Source organism: Bidens hawaiensis, unplaced genomic scaffold (genome assembly GCF_021521415.1).
Source record: "Bidens hawaiensis isolate Kalapana, Puna unplaced genomic scaffold, B.hawaiensis_p1.1 tig00024989_1, whole genome shotgun sequence".
NCBI lineage: Eukaryota > Viridiplantae > Streptophyta > Magnoliopsida > Asterales > Asteraceae > Bidens > Bidens hawaiensis.
In genome coordinates, this window is record NW_027493966.1 from 230,442 (window position 1) to 239,199 (window position 8,758).

Here is an 8,758-nt window from a genome sequence, read left to right on the forward strand (position 1 = left end):
ATGAATTGTGTTGTTTTGACTTGATTATTCCTAAGCCACGTTGGGCCGTGACCTACGTAGTCTCGAGGGGTGATTAAGTAAAGAAAATATTTTTAGCGTCAGCATATTCACCAGCATTCGTTGCTGACGTATTTTTTACATTTTGCAGGTGATCAAGTTTAGCACTTGGAATGACGAAGTGCAAGAATCCGATGGCTCGGATATTTTTGTTGAAAATAATATAATGTTAATGGTGGTTTGTTTTGTAAAACTTAAAACAAGTAATCTTTCAAACTATATACGGGAACTTTTAAATCCTGTCTTTTGTATGTGAATATTACATTTTAAAACCACAAGTTTTAAAGACTTCCGCTATTAAAACGTAACTCTGATTTAATTACAATTGTTGGTACCAACATATGTGTCATACACCTAGGCCGTAGTTTGGGGTGTGACACCCAACAAGTTTTCTAAGATGATCAAGAAACAGTTATTTTAGAAAATTTCACAACTTTCCAAAAGCTGACACCTACATAAAGTAAAAACAAATACATGACAAAATAAAAGCTGAGCACAGGTTACACTAAAATGGCATAGGTCCAGTCTGCATGAGCTGAAAGGAGAGCTGACCTATTCTACTTAAGAAGTTTCAGCTTCCCCGAAGAAGCTTTTAAACTGCCTATAAATAGGATACTCCACCAAAGGTATTATTCATGCTCACTCCCTCTACTCATCATGCTCACTCCCTCTATTCTCTCTTAATATCATATCACTGATTCTCACGCCGGGGTTGATTGTAGGAGCCCCCCTCCTACGGTGAGACTAACCGGTCGTGTTTTCTTTGATTCTTAGCAGGTTAGGAAGCTTCGATAGGATTATACTCTTGAACCGCCATACTATCTTTGTGTGCTATATCCGTTGTGGCAACACATATCAAACTGCTTAAACATATGCTAGATTGAGTTCAAATTGCATAAACATATGCTGCTGATTAACTGGTCAAACTTGTGTTGCAAGTTGCTTAAAAATATGCTTAATCAATCAAACAGTTGTTGTAGGTTGGATTGGATCAATTGGATTAATCAGTCAAACATACAGTCAACTTGAAAGACCAACCCTTGCGCTTAATCATCTTAGTATGTAGCTTAGGTCCATACTTTGAAGTCAAATATAAAGTGAACATGTTATGTTGGAGCTAAATATAAAGTTAACAGTTTCTAAGTCAATGTTAGTTAATTAGTTAGTTATGTAATCAGAGTGTTAGTTAACCACCTAATAGGTTAGTTGATTACTTAATCATGTTTGTATGCAGCTTGGTAGGCTAGTTGATTAGTTAGTATGCATATTGGAATCAAAGTCAACAAAAGTCAAATATAAAAATAAAAATTAATTTATTTTAATTTGGGAGGAAATGGTATAAAACAATGAAGGTTCAAAATTTAAAACGTTAGGTTCACAGGGGGTATTGATTACGGAAAAATGTAGACCACAGGGGTTCACCATGCAAAAGGGCTACCACGGGTGCTCCAGCTACATTGAGATGTTGACCGAAGGGTGCCTTGCACTTAAGTCTATTTTTATCGTAATTTTAAACTAACCTCCTCTATCGACTTTTAAATGGTCATAACCTTTTCATACGTTAATATATATTTTTTAAAAGTTGCACCATAAACATGAACATTTTATTCTAGTTTGAATGTGGTGTTGTAGTTTTTGTCAATTAAAAAATGCTACATATGAGTGTTCTCGACCCGGTTTTGATAGTTTTTAAGTTAAACATGTGAGCGAAACGATTAGTAATGACTTTTTATCAACGAAAATCGAAACTGAACCGTTGAAAATTGAAACCGAAAGTTAAAGAAAAAACTAGCCGTAAAACCTAACCAATGACCGAATTAAACGGTTTTAAAGTTTCAAACCGAACCATGAACACCATAATTATTAGGTGATTATCGGGGTCTGTGTTCAAACAACCGTCACATCATGTGACATCCATCTAGTTGTTAATAGTATAATAAATCAATTATTGAAAATTCATTACATATGTCTAGATAAAGACGAGTACCATACGATCTTCTCATGCTACAAGTGTTGGGCTGATCCGTAATGGTATAGTAAGGGTTGTAAGTAGTCCGTGTCCCCAACAAACGACCCTTCTTCCAGCCCTTGACACTCTGTGATCACATATACGGGTCATCAGCAATTGGTGTGCCAGGATCCAAAGACAACAGTTCTAATTTTTTGACACTATCTCTGGACCATCCATTTTCTCAGCATCTTGTTGTAATTGCAATGCAAACTCTAGTGGCAAAACTACCTCATCCATTGTTGATCGCTCACTCCCTTCCTCATGCAAGCACTTGCTTGTTACATCTCCAAACTTCCTCAAACACTCAAGTGCAATCTCACCATTTAGTTTTGGATCAACAATTTCCTGCAGGGTTCCCTTTCGATAGCTCGTTTTGCCCCATTCTACCAAACTCACCTCTTCGTCTTTTAATCCTTCAACAATAACTGGTCTTGCACACAACACTTCCAAAAGAACCACTCCAAATGAGTACACATCAGACTTCTTTGTCAGTTGGTATGTCCAACAATATTCAGGATCAATATACCCCAAACTACCTTTCACCACCGTGTTAACTTGTGTTTCAGAGTGTTCTTCCTGCCCTAGCTTTGACAAACCAAAATCTGACAGCTTAGCAACTCAATTTTCATCCAATAAGATATTCGAGGACTTGACGTCACCATGAATTATTGCACGCCTACCACCCGAGTGGAGATAATGCAACCCTTTGGCTACCCCAATGCAAATATCAAGACGTCCTTTCCATGACAGAGGTGGTTTGTCTGTCTTATAGAGATGTTCCCGTAGAGTCCTGTGCGCCATATAATCATACACCAATATCATCTCTCTCTTATCATGGCAGTATCCAATAAGGGACACTAGGTGGATATGGCGTAGTTTAGACAACATCTCGACTTCTGTATGAAACTCTTGAAAACCTTGTCTGGATGACGAGTCTAGCCGCTTGATTGCAACAACGGTTGTAGCCTTATCCATATACCCTTTGTACACCTTACCGAACCCTCCTTTGCCTATGACGAACTTTTCGCTAAATTCATCCGTAGCTAATTTCACTTCTTCAAGTGAAAGACGACAACATCCATCTGATGATATGTCACTGAATGCACCATAGTTTTGAGTACTCTACTTATGCGGAAAACTAAAAATAATAAAAAAGATAACAAGACTAAAGCTCCAGAAATTCCTCCAATTATTATTATGGCATATGGAGTTTTCTTCGTATTCCCTTTGCCGGTTGGTGTCCTCGTTGTTGGTATGATTGTATAACCGTGATCCTTGTTTGGGTATAGATTTGCAGGAGCTGAAAGGATCTCAATACCATTGATGAAGGCATATGAGTTGGGTGAGGGTGTAAAGGTAACGTTTAGGGTTTTCTTTACATCGATGATGAATTCTTTGATGACTAGAGTTTTGCTTAGAAATGAGGCAGCTAGGAAAGCGCTGAAATTGGTTAACAAAGAGTAGCCATTGGATGATACAGAGAATAAAGATTGGTTCGCACTGAGGTTGGAATAAGTGGCCGGATAGAAATGTAAACGGAGGAATTTGGGGCCTTGGGAGACAGGAAATGTATAGGTAAATGAAGAAGTATTAAAAATTCTAGCGGCGTTGTAAGGGATTTGAGGGGCTGAAGAGTCTAGGTGGTCAGGGGTGGACGAGAATGAGGCGGTGCTGATGTTGGAAGGCACAAAGTTGGAGTGCTCATCACCGCTCCATCTCTGATTGGAATTGATTGGAGTGGATGAACCGCAGGCAAGGAAGATGGTATCAGTGGCTTGGTATGATTGTACGGTGACGACGAAGAAGAGGAGCACGACAAAGAACGGTAAAGTGTAGGACATGATGATTGAATAGGATGATTGATAAATTGAATTCTTAGAGAAGAATATATTAAAAGAGCTTTATTAGAGACCATGAATGGCCTATCTACTTGCTTTAGATTTGAGGAGTAGACTTGGAAAAGTATTGGCACTCTTTGACCATAATAAGTCTGAATTCTACGCTTAATTAGTTGTAGGTGTTGTGCAATAGAAGTTGTAGCATAGAAAGTGACATGCTTAACTTGATATTTGGTGTGGAAATTTGCATTTACACATGAAGAAAAATCCATCAGAAAGTATTCAGTGGTCCAAAATTATAAACAAAGATGAATTTTCAAAATCATACAATAATACTAATAATTATGCGACATTTTTTTATAAATACAATTAGCATAATATTATTAATCAGAAGGATTATATATTATACAAAGTAAATAAATATCACACCCCCATCATAGGTCTAGGCGTGTAATCCATAGTTGGTACCATTTTTGTAAATATATCAGAGTTATGATTTATTAGCGTAAATTTGACGTGAATATAATATTAACATATACATTCAAAACACAGGATTATAAAAATACCGATTAAAGTTTACAAAAGACATCTTGTTTGTTAAACCACCATTTATATTTAACATTCACAAAATTCATCTGAACCATCAGATCGCCTAATGGTTACTCCGTCCCCAACCATCTAATCTTCATTACGTGTAAAACAATTCAAAAATACGTCAGCAACACATGCTAGTGAATAAACTGACGCAAAAATATTTTATTTACTTAATTACCCCTCGAGACATAATTTGGGTCTCGGCCCATCGTGGCTTAGGAATAACCAAGTTAAAAACTAAATCACAATTATAAACTTAAGGTCAAATCGAAACCGCTCAGTAAACACCACAACGTTCGAGATTACTTAGCTACCATAAGTATACACATGATTACCCTCTCTCGGACATAACTTAATTCCGGCCCATCGTGGCGGAGGCATAACCAGGTGTGGCACGGTGTGCCCACCGTCTAACCACATATGAAAGGATCAATACAAATGTACACGACAGCCATAGGGTCAGCGACTACTTTTTTCATAATGTTTTAGAGATACGTAATTTCATATAATCAATTTAATTGACTCGATTAAACTAGTTATAAAAGTTTGGGGCGTATTCACATTTTTGCTTAATCAGCTTATCTTCAATGATTGAGTTCGCCTTTCTTGTTATCTCGGACCTATAGTATGAGTATAACCATTTGTTATTATTAGATCAACGATCTGGCTTAAGACCTTTAGTCTTTTTCGCATAATCTTTACCTCGATTATATTTTCTTTTCAAAACTTTAGTTCAAATCATTTTTCTTTATTAAATATGTTCGAACCTTTAGTTTGACTTGTTTACTTTTTCTAAACACTACGTTTATTCTTCTCGAAGAAACATATTTCTTTATTTATTTAAGAAACTTAAATAATATTTTTATTTAATAACAAAGAATTATTTTATCTCAATATCCTTTATTTATATTTTTCTTTGTTTATACTTTCGAGGTATCGAGTATACCTTTGACTAAGCTCTAAGCCCATTTAAATATTATAATAATATAATAATATTTTACTCGGGCATAATCCCTACCTGATAAGCATAATAATCACTTATACTTTTGGCAGTACTACCGCACTTGCACGCATCGAGATATCCTTGATTAATTCTTCTCGGCACCAATGTTGTAAAACTCGCTAGGCGGTCCCTAGGCGGCCGACCCCCTTGTAGGGAGTACTCGGAGTACTCGGGGAGTACTCGGCTTGTACTAGGACATGATAAATATAAAATAAATGAATTATTAGATATTATATACTAGGTTAGCTACCCGTGTAGCACACGAGTTTGAATAAATAAATTTATTTAAACAATAACATAATATAACATACAGAAAAATATGTTCAACAGATATAAAGATATATTATATGGTATAATAAATTATACAATATACAATATGGAAATTGAAAAGTTATAAATTTCTAAATATTTCTTGATACACAATATGTGTAGTTTTATTTATAACTTTACTTGTTTGTTCAAAACTTAATAGTTTCATATTGTTTATGATTTTAACTCTAGTTAATGCAACAAATAACTAGTCATGAGTTAAAACAAATTGTCTAAAAAACAAACCAACAATCTATAATGATTGACCTTCTATTTTGTTAATCTTCAAAAACAAACCAACAATCTACAATTTTCTAATTAATATTTTAATCAACGTCATTTCAACATCAGCTTTTAAAACTAACCTATGACTTAACAATATTATATTTTGAGGTCATTTAAAAAGTCAAGAAACTAATACTTTCTTGTAACGTATCATTTTATGTCTGATAGATACCGTATGAAGAATGGAAGGATATACAAAGTCAATTTATCGTCTGATTAACAATGTGCTAACGTTTAACATTTGTATTCCAAAGGTAAGAAGTTGTTTTTACCGAATGAAGAACCAAAACATGTAGTATAGTGTTAATATTTTTGTGGATTTTTAAGATGATGAATTTAACATAAATGATGGGTTGATTAAATAGTAAATTAAGAAAATGTTGTAAATGACTACTTTTTTAAACCAACTCGTGGATCGAAACTCATTATAATAATAAAATGTTTTGACTTGAACCATGTTTGATACTTTAACCGGTTAAAGAACCCGCCGTTTAAATTAACATAAACACTGAGAATACTTCAATAGTTAATTTGTCTTTTAATATTTTGAATGATTAAAATGAAAAAAAAAATGTATTAAATATGAGAGAGAGGATGGAAAATCTAAATACAAAATTTAATAATAAAGATAATGTATTTAATATGAGAAAGAGGAGGGAAATTTTGTAAGGATTAATAAGGTGATGACATGTGGCAATAAAAAAGTTTTGTTTATTATATAGCATAGATATGTTAAGATTAGCAAAATACACGTCAAAATAAGTATGATTCATATGAAAAAAAAAACATAATTAAAAAAATTCATGTTTTGTTGTTATTTTAATTTTTTACTAAATATAAATAACAAAAAAATAAAAAAAATTAAAAAATTGTAGCCGAGTTGACCTTGGAGGCCGAGTAATCCCGAGTACTCCGACTTTTGACCGACTTGGACCTTGGTGAGTAATAGTGACCGAGTTGGGAAAAGGACTTTTACAACACAGCTTGGCACACAAATCGAGGCGACATATGGTGGTCACAGGGATGTGCACGCACTTCGAGGCAGAACAACGGGTTACTTTTATATGGCACGAACTTCGAAGTATCGTCGCTGTTGGGCACGGTTTACGAGGCAACGCCGTTGGGTCGAGGCACGGTTTACGAGGTAGTGAGAGGGAGTAGATTATATATATATATATATGTATATATATATATATATAGAGGATGGGCTGATGAAATGAATTGACTTGAATCCCTATTTATAGAGCTAGTCAGCCAACCTATCGCGATAAGCGATGAGTCTTGAAAATGTTCCATCACGTATCGCGATGGATCTGACGACCGCTTTAATGAATATAATAATACATCGCGGTACCCGATGGACCTTTGGTAGGCCATCACGTATCGCGAGTAGCCCAGCTGCGACATCACTAGCTTTTCACGTATGCCACGTGGCCTGAAACGTGGCTTGACACGCGTCTTGAGCTGTCAAACCACGTCATCGCGTATCGCGATGACGTAAGAGCTTAGGTTGATCGCGTATCGCGACACGTCCATTTTTTGGGTTCTGTGACATACCCATCGTGGTACGCCATGGGCTGTATTCTGACCCATCGTGTATCACAATGGGTCAAGAAACTCAGATTTTTTATTTTGGTTCTTTAACTTTGATATCTTGTCACATCTCGGTCTCGCTTTCACTATCCAAAATCATTAAGACGGCTATAAAGCAGGGATGCGAGCGTGCAGAGTGCGTCATCAAAGCACCCATCGCCCAGAGCTTGAGCCCGTACGCGTCGGGTGCTTCGCATCCTCCGCTAGGATCACTGGTGCATGCATGTCATAAAAGAATATTACTATGTAAACTCTTCTCGTTATAAAGAGCTTCCAAAAGTTTCTCACTTTCCATGTAGGATGAACTTTATTTTCCTTATATACCAATGAGAAGAGTTCAATTTCCTTATATACCTATGAGAAGAGTTCAATTTCCTCTCTTTCCATATGGGATGAATTCCATTCTCCAATTTTCTTAATTATGGAATTCTTCCAACTTAATATAATCTATATATATTATTGCTTTACCATATTTGTTATTAAAATATTTTTGGGTCCTTCTATTTTCAAAGTTGACATTTTTAACCAAAAATAAATATGACATTTTTCAAGATGTTACAATAAACCAATACTATAAAATTTTAATAAAGGAGAAAAATGAAAATTAATTGAATAGTTTGACATAGGGATGAACTCGGTAACGGTACTGGAAAAACAGATATAGAAATTGTCAAAAATGGGTGTCGATACCGATATTGAAAATGTGTGATACGATACGTTACCGGTACTGAATGCAAAAATGGGTAAAATATCGGCTACATATCGGAGTCGTACCGATCTTGAAGCCTCAAAATGTGGGTACCGAGTTGGTATAAAAAATTCCGGCACCGTATCAACCGGGAAATCTCAAAAAGTGGGTACTAAAAATATCTAGTTTGATTGGGTACAAGTACCGAGTACCATTTGTTATCTATAGTTTCACCGTCTTCTCTTAAACCATTAGTTAAGAGTGCTCTTGGCCCACGTGGGGCTGTCTACTCTCCACAGGACTAGTCCAACTATTTTGAAGGCCAAAGCAAAGTAACTCTTTGGGGCCTTACCCGAAAATAAAAAGTGGCTTATACTTTC

General features: G+C 35.6%; 1 pseudogene; it reads right to left on the reverse strand.

Moving 5' to 3' along the window:
• Positions 1-733: 733 nt before the first annotated feature.
• LOC143570471 (receptor-like protein kinase FERONIA pseudogene) lies at positions 734-7,671 on the reverse strand (annotated as a pseudogene).
• Positions 7,672-8,758: the final 1,087 nt, after the last annotated feature.